The following is a 14,873-nucleotide window of genomic DNA, read 5'->3' as shown; positions in this document are numbered from 1 at the left end:
CTTCCCAACCCAAGGAACCAACCTGCATCTCTTACATCTCCTGCATTGGCAGGAGGGTTCTTTGCCACTAGTGCCACCTGGGAAGCCCCACCAAATTCAGTAAAAGCTTTAAAAATGGTCCACATCAAAGAATCTAAAAAAAGAAAAGATTTATCATATCATATATGAATATCTTGGGTAAGTGGGTGTATCAGACCAATTCTTACCCGCCAGAGCTCTGATAACAAGGAATGTAATAGGGAAATTTGATGAAGGGTAAGAGAATGAAGAATGAAGAAACAATGGATGAAAGATGGAAGAAACAATGGAAACAGTGTAACAGTGGAAACAATGGAAACAGTGAGAGGCTTTATTTTAGGGGGCTCCAAAATCATTGCAGATGGTGACTGCAGCCAGAAAATTAAAAGATGCTTGCTCCTTGGAAGAAAAGCTATGATAAACCTAGACAGTATATTAAAAAGCAGAGACAAAGGTCTGTCTAGTCAAAGCTATGGTTTTTTCCAGTAGTAATGAATGGATGTGAGAGTTGGACTCTAAAGAAAGCTGAGTGGTGAAGAATTGATGCTTTTGAACTGTGGTGTTGGAGAAGACTCCTGACAGTCCCTTGGACTGTAAGGAGATCCAACCAGTCCATCCTAAAGGAGATCAGTCCTGGGTGTTCATTGGAAGGACTGATGTTGAAGCTGAAACTCCAATACTTTGGCCACCTAATGCAAAGAACTGACCCTTTGGCAAAGACCCTGATGCTGGGAAAGACTGAAGGCAGCAGGAGTAGGGTACGGCAGAGGATGAGATGCTTGGATGGCATCACTGACTCAACGGAAATGAGTTTGAGCAAGATTCGGGAGTTGGTGATAGACAGGGAAGTCTGGGGTCCTGCAGTCCACGGGGTCACAAAGAGTTGGACACGACTGAGCGACTGAACTGAACTGAGGAGAAAGAAGACACTGATCCCAAGTAGGGGGCACTAATCAGGAGTGCCCCGTGATGGGCCCTGAGGGTCCTGGGGCTTGTACTATGAGGCACTGATACTTTGGGGTGCAGAACACAGTCCGTTTTGTTCTTCTGCCTAGGCTAAGCATATTAATCATACAACAGAGACTACCGTCTATAACTTAGCAATATAACAAAGTTCTGGTTTCCAAGGTGTTGAATCTAATTACGTTTGCTTCTGAAATTTACAAAGGAAATATCCCAGTCGAGGACTTCCATTAAATAGCTCTACAGTGTCTATCACTCCTCATCTAAGGTGAAAGCACAGGTAAAAAATTTTTAACGTCCCTTTTGTGTCTAACATTCCATGAGTCAAAGCAAGGGCCAATGTTACGTATTTCTTTGTATAGGAATTTGCTTTGCCTGGGGAGAGCAGAACCATATGCCCCAAACACTGTGTAAGTCAGGTCAATTAAGAAGGATGGCTCCTTCAGGCCTGAGTTTGCTTCAGTAAATCTTTAGAGCCAGCTCTTTATTTATAACTCTGTAGAGGACCAAAACAAGCCTACATCTGACTAGGGCATGGAGAAGCAAAACACAGTTCAGATGCATTCCTAAATCATGAATTTTTCTCATTGACGTACATGGCATCACAGACAGTGCAGCTGCATGGCATAGATTTTTAGGGCTTGATTACAAACAACCTCTGACAGACATCCCTGGGAGCATGATGAGGAAAGTTGTTCCTGTGACACAGTTGATCCTTCTCCTCTGCAGAACTGAGTCCAGTGATCTTAAGGGCAAATATCAGCACCAGTCTTGGCACTTAAGGAATAATATAGGTTCTTTAGAGATGGGTTGAAAATTAGGAGCATTAACCATCAATTCTCCCATATTTTGGCTCTAGTAACTTTTTCTTAAAGGCAATCCTGAACATGCCTCATTTTTACTTCTCAAGAAATGCCAAGACTTGAGGCCAGAACTTCAGTAGCATTTTAGGCATCATTGTGTGTATGTGTTAGTTGCTCAGTCAGGTCCAACTCTTTGTGATCCCATGGAGTATAGCCCACCATGCTCCTCTGTCTATGGAATTCTCCAGGCAAGAATACTGAAGTTGGTAGACATTTCCTTCTGGGATCCCTGGGATCTTCCCAGCCTGGGGCTCGAACCCGGGTCTCCTGCACTGCAGGCAGATTCTTTACCATCTGAGCCATCAGGCATCATTAGATCCTGTTTGTTTGAATGCTTGATGTCAGGCTGTCCCCTAACCTGGTGCTCCAATGCCCTCAGACTCTGTTCTTTCACTTCTGGAGCCTTAAAAAAATGGGCTCTACTCTCAGTGAGTCATATACTAACAGGTCTTAAAATTCATTCTCCTATCTTCCCACAACCCTCTCCAAATTTTAGTTGTAAAGTTCTTTATACCCTGAGGACTAGGATATATGCTTCTAGATGGGCCTATAGTAATCTGTGCTTATACCTTTGGAACTACTCCAGTGTGTTAATTTCTCCCTTTATAGCATAAGCTCCTTGAGGAAAAGAATGGAAGCTGATTCTAATTGTAGAGAAACAAAATATGCTTGTGAAATGATTGAGTGATTCTGTCTCATCTCCAATATCAAATAAAGCACATGGAGGGATTTCTGGTGGTCCAGTGCTTTCCAATGCGGTGGACATGGGTTCTGTCCTTGGTTGGGGAACTAAGATCCCACATGCCGTGGGGCAGCTAAGCCCATGAGTTGCAACTAGAGAAGCCCATGCATGGCAACTAAGACCCAACACAGCAAAATAAATAAATTAATATTTTTAAAATAAAAAATAAATAAAAATAAAACACATGGAGATGTTCAAATAATGGCGTGGCCCATAATGACTCTTACCCTTATCCTTATCCAGCTTCTCAGTCATGGTGGCCAACACTACCATCTCCCTCAATCCTCACAAAACATCCTCAGAGCAATCATAATTCATTGCTCTGCTCTGTATGCATACTTCATGCAGCTGGTTTTTCTTTTTTAACTTCTTGCATATTATGTACAGAATAACACATATATTTATAAAGTCTGTAACATTCATTTACACCCTTTTGTCAAGTGGAAATGTAAAAGTAAATGATTGCAATTACTCCTCTGTAGCAAAGTCATTTACCTGTTTAATGGTTGGTTAATTGTTGGTCCTTTATACCGTAATGGTAGCCACATGATTTATATTCCAAACTGTGACTGCTTTGAGAGTGAAAGAGAGCACTATTAATAATTGCACAGGTCGACAGGGGTAAGCTTGGACTCTACAGGACATGGTGGGACATATGGTCACCCTATTTATAGATGAAGATGCTGCTGAACTAGCACCAACAAAGCATGCCCCTGGGACCGTCCTTCCCTAATTGTGACGTGTGCATGATGAACCAGTTACATCTGTTTACCAGGATAGCCTTGTAGCTAATAGGATAGATGTGGGCAAGGTTGATTTGTGCCTGAATTTTAATTTATAAAGGTGAATGAGTGATGATGCAGAGAGGCTAATGCTATTGAAAGAAAATTTTTATTACTTATAGTTCCTTATAGGGAGGGGCTTACAGTTTTCCAGAGAGGGTATGCCATGTCCTGCAGGGCCACAGGGGGAAGCACCAGGTTTTCTCAGGGGGTAGATGCAAGATCCAGGGGAAAACATTTATTGTGTTTTCCACGGGAAAGGAAAGGTGGGCAGGGGGATGGCTTAAGACTGGCTAATTTGAATGCTGTTGGTGGGCTCTGGGTTATACGGGTGGGCTCTCTAGTTACTTGGGTGATTTGGGGCAGGAGAAATATTGGCTTGGTGTATCAGTTAAAAGAGGTAGTTGGGGACTTCCCTGGTGGTCCAGTGGTTAAGAATCTGCCTGCCCATGCTGGGAACACAGGTTTGATCCCTGGTCCAGGAAGATTCCACAGGTCTTGGGAAAACTTTTGAAGCCTGTGTGACTAGAGCCCATTCTTTGCAACAAGTAACCACGTTGAGAAGCCCGTGCACCACAACTAGAGTGGCCCTCACTCGCCACAACTAGAGAAAGTCCACACACAGCAATGAAGACCTAACACAGCCAAAAATAAATAAATATCTTATTTTTTAAAAAAGAGGTGGTTAGGGATTTGGACCCAGAATTGATTGGATGGTTTGTGATATGACTTTTGTGTTCTTACAAAGTCTGTATCACGAGGGGAGATGTACAGAACTCTGGCCATTAGTTTGGCCCTGTGATTAATGAATGCCATTTTCCCTCTGAGAAACTCACTGCTTCAGTGGAAATTGAAACCTCAAACTTCATGTCATTAGTCTGAAGCTCTAATCCACACAACGAGCTGGCCTACTCTCAGTTTAGGAATAATGGCCCCTGAGGTGCCTGGTTAGGGGACACAGACCAAAAGGGGAGCATTGAGGGTAGGTTGAAGGTACATCTTTAAAATCAATGGTTTGAAGAGGACTTCTCTCTAGGTTTTGAATGAAGATGTAAAAATTAAACATATCTACTGCATTTCAAGGAAAACCATAGCAGACTGGCTTTATTTGAGGAATTATGTGAAGTTCTTTTTTTTTTTTTTTGATATCTGGGAGGGATTCACAGCTGAGGAAGGTGGCCCAGACTCAGTGTGTCCAATGGTGTGGCAAGAAAGTGGGAGTCCATTCAGGGAGGCCATGAAGCGGTCACTTTTTGAGCTCTCCTGTGACCACAACCAAGAGGTCACAGGGAAGTTCACATGTTTGTTTAACAGCTGAGGGCACTGAGAGGGGTTGAGGAAGTGTCCTGAGTCCTTCAGCTCAGACGCAGAACTGATAAGAGAAGGCAGGTTTGTCTGACTTCCCCAGACTCAACTGGGAACTCCCCTCTGTGGGAAAAGCAGAAATATTTTCCATACAGGCCTGCTCTCTCCTGGTTTAAACCAGGGCTTAAAACCTGTGCCCTTGGAAGGGGTGGCCCTTCCTCCTGGAGATCCAGCCAGGAGCAGGATTTTGCTTATCTCCCAGCGTGTTGCCATTTATGGATTTGGGCAAAATAACAGAATTGCAAAGCTTCAGACTCCCAGACTTCTTTTTTCCCCCCCTTTTCCTTCCACACTGAGCTTCCTGTTTCTATGGCAATGAATAGGATGTTTTGCACCAAGAAACACTTTAAATGCCACTGGGGGAAGGTAAGAACCCCATACAGCTCTCTGCAGAGCAGAAAGGTGAAATGAGATGCTAAGAAGAGCTGAGAAGCGGAAAAGCTGGAATAGAGATGGGAGGAGGGAGGAGGGAGCTAGAGAATCATGTGCTGGGACAGAAAAATAAAACCAAGGCAGCAGCGTGGCAGGCGAGAGTTGGGTTCCTCAGAGCCTCAGCCATTGGTACCAGAGTATCCATGAGTGCTCAGAAATTCACACGGAAACTTCATAAGAACCGCAGGGGTGGGGGGCGGTGGTCAGGCAGTCTTCGCCAGGAAGCAGTTTGGTGGCTGGGGCCAGGATCCAGGAGGCATCTCTAGACAAGCTCATTACAAAGGACCCTCTGAAAGGTGACTTCCTGTGTAAACTGAAAGATGTGTGTGTGTGCGCTCAGTAGTCTTCTATTCTTTGTGACCTCATGGACTGTAACCCATCAGGCTCCTCTGTCCATGGAATTTCCCAGGCAAGGATACTGGAGCAGGTTGCCATTTCCTCCTCCAGGGGGTCTTCCCTACGCAGGGATCGAACCCGCATCTCCTGTGTCTCCTACATTGGCAGGTGGATTGTTTACCACTCAGCCACCTGGGAAGCCCAGCCTGTAAGGTAAAGAGGCTCAAATATTCTACCCTGAGAATGTTCACTGGGCACACACAGGCTGACACAATGCCACTGGAATCAAGCTCTTCTACCTTCAAGGTTACACTCAGGATTCTGGTTCTAACCAGATGCCCTAGGATGGACTCTGGAAGGCTTTGCCATCTTCCTTTCTTTTATTGCCTTCTCCGATTGTTTGATTCTTTGGGTGGGGTTGTCTCATACGTGCTTATATGAAGGCAGTTATTTATAATAACACAAAATAAAAGGGATACAAAAGAGATCCTGGAAAATTAACATGGCAGTAGGGAAAGGTTTCTTTCCCTCTTTCCCCTGTTTGACTTTCCCCAATCCATACACAAAAATTATGACCAAAGCAGCATTCTAAGAAACACCTTAGAACAATGAAAACTTTCACCTGGTAGAGCTCTAAGTGGCATATCAAGTGGTTCTCACTTTTGGTTTTACTAATTCCTCCACTTGAGCCAAGCCAAATCCAATCGAACTCCATCCAACTTGAGGTTCTTGTTATATAAGGTTTTAAGAGCTATAAGCTGGAATTAAAGGCACAGTAACAGCAAGAGCCAATCAGAGGGAGCCTCAAAATAGCCTGGTCCCTGTGGAAGGCCAAGGCAGATGTATTTGTCCAGCTGCTTGATGGAGAAGGCCCCTAGGCCTCTCACTCACTCACTAGAGGCCCGTAAAAGGCTCACCTACAGCTGCTCGTGAAATTGGTTCCTTGTAAATGAAAGTCGACCAGGAGTCATAGGAGCCTATGGCAGCTGGACAGGGAGGGCCAGGGTGCCAAACAGAGCAGGAAATGGCCAGGGGCCAGGGTAAACAACCGGGGGCGGGAACTGAGGTGAGTATCTGTCCCAGGATAGCTCAGCGAGGTCCTGCTTTCCAAGGGTTTGGCCAGAGCCACCTGGTTTATTTTCAGTTCATCCGGGTATACCCTCATTGACTATGGGAGCCTCACATTTGCATGTCTGCTTTAAGAGAGACCCTAACAAGTACACATAATAAAATGTTAATTTATGCCTTCTGCTAGGGTTGGGATTGAGTGTGGCTTGATGCAAACTGCAGAACAGAACAAATCTGGAAATTCTGGCAGGCAGCAGAGGAGGGTGGAGAGAGAGCGCACTCCTCTGAGTTTGGAGGGGAGGCCAAGAGGAAGCTTCCTGGCCTCAAGCTCCCTGCAGACCCCAGCCAGGGCTTTCGCCAGCAGCTGGGCTCAGTTTCCCCAGCACAGCTGAGCGATGGCCTTTCTGTCTCGAGAGCCCCCAAGTCCCACAGTGCGATAGTGACCAGCACTGGGCATGGAGCAGGGCCTTCATAAATACTGGAGGAATTGATGAATAACACTGGGAAGGTTCTGAAGATGAACGCTCCCTCCCATATTTTGGAAAATATCAGGCCTCGCTTAGCTCTTAAAGAACTCCACACCCATCTCCACCTTAGAGGAAAAAGCCAGCACACATGTGATGTTCTGAGTTATCCTAAAAAGCAGTCCCCTGTGGCTCTCCAAATGCTTGACCCTAGACCAGTGCCCACTGCCACAGGCCATCTTGTGTAAACAACTCTTGCCATTCAGCTGTGCCCAGACTGCCCTATCCTGGTGCCAACTCCATGGCCAACACGCCAATGTGTCCTAAATTGGCCCTGTTCCTAGGAATAAGACAGAAATTTCTTCTATTTGTCCCTTTCCCTCCATGCTTATTAACATCAAACTGATAACGTGCTCAGTTGCTCAGTCATGTCTCTTTGTAACCCTTTGGACTGTAATTCGCCAGGCTCCTCTGTCCATGGGATTCTCCAGACAAGAATACTGGAGTGGGTTGCCATTTCCTCCTCCAGGGGATCTTCCCCAACCGAGGGACTGAACCCACGTCTCCAGTGTCTCCTGCCTTTCAGGCGGATTCTTTACCCGCTGAGCCATCTGGGAAGCCAAAGCTGATATCAGTGCAGGATTAAAATACACCAGCAAAATTCTCTCTGATCACTGTAAACCCTTTTGGAGTTCCCTCCCAGGCCTGTGACACTATGTTTCCCTGGGAAGCACCCCCCTCTCCACAAAAGAGACCCTCAAGTAATTGTTCACCAGGAGCCCTCAACTTCCATCAGAGATTGCACCAGAATTTCAAGCTGGACAATCATATTCTTACTTTAAGTGATTTGGAATTAAAGAAAGCTAGTTAGCATGTAAGTCTGGCTCAGACACATATTTTGGAGCAACGGTGGTCATCTGCGGGGAGACTAGGAACAAGTCAGTCTTGGGAGAGGGGAAGAAAATGCAAATATACAAAGTAAAGCAGAGCCAAAAGAAGCCTGCTGACATGTCCTTCCGTTGGGTCTTAAAGATGACATTGCATCTTTATAATAAATTCCTGTTGATTGATCACTCTTACCCTACTGCTTTCTGATATATGTTACCAAAAGACTTTAAAGACAGTGACAAGTTTCACCAGAGATCTCGGTAACCCTAATTCACCTACATTCTAACCCCATAATCTTACCCTTTTCAATCAGGTCTTGACTCTAAGAATTTGACCTACTCAAAGTCATGGTGCAATTCCCAACTGCCTATGTTACCATGACAACAAACCTTTATCTAGCTCTCCATGAACCCTCTGCCCTCCCATCCCAAATGATTTTCCTCTGCCACTGCAAGGTGTGGCTTGGCTTGAGTCTCATCTTTTTTTTTCACACCTCTCTGAACCCAATCCTCTGGTTTCTTTCCTATTTCAACTGGGATTGCCTGCTACACTTAGAATGGGTCTCACGCTCCCCGTGGCCATACGAATGCATCTAGACCGGATACTAGATGCTTTTGTTGTTGTTGTTGTTCTTGGCAAATGCAACAGTTTCTACGTGTTGATTTATGTTATGGAAACAGAAATTATTGTGATGAAAAAGTTGACCATAAATGGGGCACAGCACCTATAGGCACTTGGCTTTCATGTGCTTGGCATAGTATCTGGTCCCTGGTAATATTTGTATCTATGGTAATAAAAGAATTGCCCAATTTAAAAATAGATCTAAACTCCTGAGGAAATGAATGAGCTCGATGGAATTGTTGCTTGTGTCCTGGGCTCACCCAGGGAGCCAGATTCTCCTCCAGCAGAGGAAGCCTTGAGGGGTCTCTGGCCTCAGGGAAGTTAACTGTGCAATTCCAGTGTTCTCCTAGGGGTAAAGGGGAGAAGAGATTTGGGGATGAACACACAGTATATACGTCATCTAACTTCTTTTTCTGTTTGATGTCAGTGAACTACATCATGAAATGAAAGCCCGTGTGATGGGAGGAAAGACCCATGTATTGCTGCTTAACTATCTAAAGAAAATATAACCAAGGAGCTGCTAAAGACGCCCTGTTCTTTTGCTCACGGACCCATCAGGTGAGTGGAAATGCTCTCTTCACACAGAGCACAGCTGAGGACAGAGTGTTTCAGGACCCAAGGGGCTATGCCATGAGTGTTACAAAATTGCACAAGAAATTGATGATGAGAAAAGTGAGGAAGCTAGTTCTGAGTTTCTAAATGTATGGAAAAGAAGTCTACTCTGTGTGACAGGCATGCCTCAGTCTACTATTGGTGATCCATCTGCATTTACTGTGTGTCTATTGAGTGCACTGTTTAGCCTTGGGTCTTTTTTTTGTTTTAATGTTTCTTGCTTCATCATATTCTTTTTCTTCTATAAGAAATGCTGTTTGGTAATATCTGCAGGAATTGGCCAAAAAAAAAAAAACAGCCCATTTTTATTTTGAGATAGAGTTATCTCCCGCACATGCAACATAAGGGATGGGAATAATTTTTTTAATGGCCACACATATGGAAAAGGTCTCTCATCACTTTACACTCTCTACTGGATTTCTCCTCTATTCCTTCTGGCTTCCTGTTGTTCCCTGCCAAAAAGATGTTTTCCTGTCATTCTTTGAAGCCATTTTAATTTTACTTTGGAGTGGGCTCTCATTTGTTGACGTGTGGGGTTGCACATGGACACAAATCATCACAATTTTTTATGTTTGATAAAGAACGCTATTAGGAGTAAATACAGTTAAATAACTGTTTAAAGGATCCCACTAGGATGAAAACTTTGAGGAGGTGAAAAACCCATGAAAAGTGAAAGTGTGACTCAGTTGTGTCCAATTGTTTGCAGCCCCATGGACTGTAGCCTCTGTCCATGGAATTCTCTGGGCCAGAATACTGGAGTGGGTAGCCATTCCCTTCTCCTGGGGATCTTCCCAACCCAAGGATCGAACCCAGTTCTCCCACATTGCAGGTAGATTCTTTACCATCTGAGCCACAAGGGAAGCCTGGAAAACCCATATTGCACTGATAATTTACAATCATTTCCAAAGTGCATCTGTGAGTCTCTGGCTGCCACCATGCTGAGGGCAGGGTGTACAAGCAGAGATAAACATTATGGCCTCAATAAATGAGCTCAACCAGAGAGTTTCCAAAAGACTACTCCAGAGAGTATTGGGTTCCACTGGAGAAAAGAAGGCCTCTGAAAAGAATGAAACGTTAAATTTTCTAATTAGGTTTCAGGTCAAAGGTTGAGTGAGTAGAGTAGCTTAGCGGGGAACCCAGAGTCATCCCTGGGATTCTCATCCTCACACCACGCAGATGCTTTCTCTCTAGAAGTCTCTAACATAGCTAAATTAAAGAACAGAGTAGAGCAGGAGTTTTTAAAAGACCATGATCTTCTGAAATATTTGAAACCTGGGACTCTGAGGAGAAGAAGATGTGTGTCTGAAACCCTCAAGACTGCATAACCGTATAAAACAAGAAACTCAGAAAAGAAAGTAACAGTATGCGCTATAGTCTTCTGACCTGTCCTGTGTTTAAATCAGTGCTTCTCTTTTCTTCTGTGGGTCCCCAGTTCCGGGTAGGATGCCCCAGAAGTGCTGCACCCTATGGGTAGGTCACGGTGTGCCTGTCCTGTGGTGAAGACAGAGCAACCAGGTGGAGGACATGCCTGGTTTGTGAGGTACGGGAGGTTTCCGGTAATTCTTTTCCTTCTTCCAAGTCATGACACTGGAAAACCAGTTCTGAAGAAAGGGGGCAGTAGCTGACACAAATCACTGTGGAGAAGATGGCCGAGGAGATTCCAAATCTTAGTCCTCATGCACCCCCTAGTGTAAGAGGAAGGGTAGTTCCTTGATCATTGGGTTGAAGCTGAAAATCCGTCAAGCCGTTACCTCCTTTGATGAATAGGAGACGTTGAGGGGAAAGAAACGAGAAACAGATCAAAGATTAGCAATGAATTAAATTCAAAACTGTGACAATTGCAGGCTACAAGTTAATAATATGTCAAAAAAAATCAAATAGCTTTGATATACTCAGGACTCAAATGTGAAGAAAGTAGGCAGTCTCCATTGTTTAGATCAGCTTCTCAAACATTGTGTGTGTGTGTGTGTGTGTGTGTGTGTGTGTGTATGTTAGTCATTCAGTCGTGTCTGACTCTTTGCGACCCCATGGGTTGTAGCCCACCAGGGTCTTCTGTACTGGAGTGGGTTGCCATTCCCTTCTCCAGGGGATCTTCCCGACCCAGGGATTGAACCTGGGTCTCTTGCATTGCAGGCAATTTCTTTACTGTCTGAGCCACCAGGGAACCCCTCTCAAATGTTAATGTGCACACAGATCAGCCAAGGATCTTGTTAAAATACACAGTTTTGATTCACTAGCTCTGGATGGAGCCCTCGATTCTGCATCTTTAACAAGCTCTAAGTGGTGCAGAGGATGCTGGTCCACCGACCACACTTTGATAGCACTTCAAGTAGCAGTCAGGGCTGGTTTGTGCCCTGGAATTGGCTTGTTTGTTGCACAGTATTCTGAAGTTCCTAAAGCTTCTATCTCTACCAACCCTCTGATCAAACCTGTTGGAACATGGCAATGATCCCCTCATTCATTTGGTGGGACTATAAATTTGTCAGCTCAGAGATAATTATTTTTTATTTTCTGAACTTAAAGAGTATTTACCAGATAGATTTTATTTTGGGGGGCTCCAAAATCACTGTGGACAGTGACTGCAGTCATGAAATTAAAAGACGCTTGCTCCTTGGAAGGAAGGAAGGAAGTTCAGGCACTCAGTCATGACCGACTCTTAGCAACCTCTTGGACGGCAGCACACCAGGCTTCCCAGTCCATCACCAACTCCTAGAGCTTATTCAAATTCATGTCCATCAAGTCAATGATGCCATCCAACCAACTCATCCTCTGTTTTCCCTGTCCCTGTATCCTCCTGCCTTCAGTCTTTCCCAGCATCAGTCTTTTCCACTGAGTCAATTCTTCGCATCAGGTGGCCAAAGTATTGGAACTTCAGCTTCAGCATCAGTCCTTCCAATGAATATTCAGGACTGATTTCCTTTAGGATTGACAGGTTTGATAATCGTTGATATTCAAGGGACTCTCAAGAGTCTTCTCTAACACCACAGTTCAAAAGCATCAATTCTTTGGTGCTCAGCATTTTTATGGTCCAATTCTCACATCCATACATGACTACTGGAAAACTACAGCTCTGATTTTGTGGACCTTTGTCAGCAAAGTAATGTCTCTACTTTTTAATATGCTGTCCAGGTTTGTCATAGCTTTTCTTTCAAGAAGCAATCATCTTTTAATTTCATGGCTTCAGTCACCATCTGCAGTGATTTTGGAGCCCCCCAAACATAAAGTCTCTCACTGTTTCCATTTTTCTCCATCTATTTGCCATGAAGTGATGGGATCAGATGCCATGATCTTAGTTTTCTGAATGTTAAGTTTTAAGCCAACTTTTTCACTCTCCTCTTTCACTTTCATCAAGATGCTCCTTGGAAGGAAAGTTATGACAAATCTAGACAGAGTACAGTAAAGAACAGGGAAGCCTGGCTTGCTGTAGTCCATGGGGTCACAAACAGACATGACTTAGCAACTGAACAACAACAGATCTGCATTTAACAATTTGTGATGCTGGATTGTTAATGACATATCACCTTGTGATCTCCTGATCCATGAGTTTTCCTCAAGTAAGTTTTCTGCTCCTAGTAATAAGAATTGTCTTATATCATTTTGTTTCTTCCATGCATAGTGAGGGCCTAGAAGAGACAATGACAAAATTAGAGGAGGCCTACTGTTATCTTTGATTTGAAAAAATTTCAGATCTCTTTCCTAAGAGTGGATTTTGATTCTGAGGTCCAGAGAAAGAAAGGGTTGAAAAGATATCAGATCCCTGTAAGAAGTGAACAGAAGATGCTAGGGGAAATTTGGACCTCTTCTTGCAATCAGATAAATATATCCTAGCCCTCAAAAGTTTACCTATGGCTTTCCTTAGAGTTAGGTGTCTTGTTTTGAATTCTACTTAGGATTGTACTTAAGATGACTCTATATAAAAATGTTCAGACATCCTGAGTAGAGGAAATAAAAAGTAGATTTGATAAAAGTACACATGACATGATTAAGGGAAAATATATGTGCTTTGAAGAAATATAGGGTGAAATTTTCAAGTCAGTAAGAAGATAATATATAAGTAAGATAAGTAACTCTTTGTTTTCATTGTGAAAGACCACAGAAAGTTTACAATACCGCAGGCTTGAGTGCAAGCCATACTCTCATGCTTGATAAATGAATAGATTAGGTGACTTCACATACCTTTGGACTGAATGTTGTCAAGACAGAAATGTCTCACACCTTCTAGAGTAGACCATGCTGAAATGAACAAGAAGTGAGTTCCTGGCAATCACTTGCCTGCACTTTTGCCTAAAAGTTTTTTAATCCTGCCTCGATGGGCTAGAAAAGATGACTTTTGAGTTCTCTGACAAACTGAGAGTTTGTGATTTTTTAAAATAATTAATAACTATTACTAATAACCATATAGTATATACTAATAATTTTAATAATTATTCATAAACCTTTTGTATGATAGACTTTCAGAATGCAAAGGCACTCTAGAAACTGATAGAGACAATAGATATCTTCTTTCTTATCAGAGGAGCTCTCTTTCCACACCCCGGCGAGTTACAACATTTATAGGTTCTGCTCAAACCCTTCCAGCTAGAATGAACTATCTGTGTGTGAAGACAACCATTTTTGTGGGATAGTATTTTTCTGTCACTAGAAAAATAGCTCATCTTTACCATAATAATTTTATAAAACAGAGAAAATCACAAAATAAAAATTAAAAATATCTATAATATTCAATGCTAACACTCAGAGATAACCACTATTAACCTTTTGATGTATATGCCCAGGTGTGTGTGTATGTGAGTGTGTGTGTGTGTGAGTGTGTGTGTGTGTGAGTGTGTGTGTCTGTGCATGTGTATAGTTTTATTTTGAAAAAAATCACACTACCCATATTTTAGAACCAGCTTTAACTATCCTTTGTCATTAGTATTTTTCCATAATGTCACTTTCAAGGCTGAATAACCACATTTAGGTTTTTAAAATAGCTATAATTACTAAAGTTTTTTCCTTCTATCAAGTCAAAACTTACCTCTTTATAATTTACATGCATTTGTCCTTTCTCTGCCCTCCAGACCTACATGCAATAAATAGTGTCATTCTACTTTTTCAGGCCAACACTTCAAATATGTGAAGACTGCCTTCAGATCTCCCTGAGTCTTATTTTTGGGTTTTAATCAGCCTCAGGTTTTCAAGCCTCTTTCATGGCTCTTCAGGTTCCACTATCATGAAAGCTCTCCTCTGGGTTCATTTCAGTTTGTCATTTTCCCCCCAAAATTGGAAAAAAATATTTCCGGGAAATTTAGAAGAGAGCCATCACCTCTTTTTTGTGGAATTTGGAATATAGTTGTGTCCAGTATCCTGTTTAATTTCTGCAGTATTGCCTTGTTGTTGACCTGCTGAGTCTTCCATGTCTTGCTCTCACACCTGCTGCTCTTGAGTTCCCACCATCTCCAACACCACCTGCTACATCTCCTAATCCTGCACTCAGATGGCTCTGAACCCGAATGCATGACCTTTTGTTTATTCTTTCATTATTCCAGCACATATTCATTGAACACTTGCTATGTGACAGGAACTGCTGGGGGCACTAGGGATATGACGGTGTTCTTTGCTTATCAACAGACTTAACAAGTTGTAATAAAGAAAGGGACAGAGCAAGATGCTACAGAAGCTCACAGCAGTCCTTATGTGGTTAAGGCTTGGGTAAGACCTTGCTGAAGAAATGTGATTT

At 43.1% G+C, this 14,873-nt stretch overlaps 1 long non-coding RNA gene across 5 annotated transcripts in view; it reads left to right on the top strand.

The window, feature by feature from the left end:
* Positions 1-5,548: 5,548 nt before the first annotated feature.
* Positions 5,549-14,873, top strand: part of LOC145522009 (uncharacterized) — a 56,771-nt gene continuing 47,446 nt past the window's right edge. For all 5 annotated transcript variants that reach the window (XR_014065843.1, XR_014065845.1, XR_014065841.1 and 2 more), the window contains exons 1-2: positions 5,549-5,714; positions 8,970-9,100. This is a non-coding gene — a long non-coding RNA (uncharacterized LOC145522009). The remainder of the gene's footprint in view (positions 5,715-8,969; positions 9,101-14,873) is intronic.

Source organism: Giraffa tippelskirchi, chromosome 9 (genome assembly GCF_054371585.1).
Source record: "Giraffa tippelskirchi isolate mGirTip1 chromosome 9, T2T-mGirTip1v1.2.pri, whole genome shotgun sequence".
Lineage (NCBI taxonomy): Eukaryota > Metazoa > Chordata > Mammalia > Artiodactyla > Giraffidae > Giraffa > Giraffa tippelskirchi.
Note: the sequence above shows the minus strand (reverse complement) of the source record. Positions and strands in the feature narration are given on the sequence as shown.